This window comes from Habropoda laboriosa, unplaced genomic scaffold, assembly GCF_001263275.1.
Source record: "Habropoda laboriosa isolate 0110345459 unplaced genomic scaffold, ASM126327v1 scaffold153, whole genome shotgun sequence".
Taxonomy (NCBI): Eukaryota; Metazoa; Arthropoda; class Insecta; order Hymenoptera; family Apidae; genus Habropoda; species Habropoda laboriosa.
Window position 1 is genome coordinate 764,817 of NW_017100272.1, and position 378 is coordinate 765,194.

The 378-nt window shown below is 42.1% G+C and overlaps 1 protein-coding gene across 1 annotated transcript in view; it reads left to right on the plus strand.

The window, feature by feature from the left end:
- LOC108573526 (iroquois-class homeodomain protein IRX-3-like) overlaps positions 1-378 on the plus strand; it is a 37,922-nt gene that overhangs the window by 19,711 nt on the left and 17,833 nt on the right. The window lies entirely within an intron of this gene.

The window sequence follows — 378 nt, forward strand, 5'->3', positions numbered from 1 at the left end:
GATTTCAAAGTGACCTGTTTCGCATATATACACAGCGATTATTAATACCATAACTCATACTCAACCGCGCAGAGCGACAGTCAAAGGGTTGATAAAATATCGATTTAATTGCCACAGTATTCTAACGATGTTAAAATTGTCAAATTATCAATTCAATTTTCCTCTAATCTCTCCTACATCGCGAACGCTGCTTCCATAAATTACCGAACGTAAATTAACACGAATCGAGGAATAATCGAGGAGGGGGAACCGCACACAGCTCCGCCCGGCTCTGTAAATTATACTCTAAGCCTGGACCAGTCCGTTCGATCTTTATAGCGCACTCGCTGGTGCGTACTTTCCCGATTTCCCCGTGCTTTGTTTAATTATGCTATCACG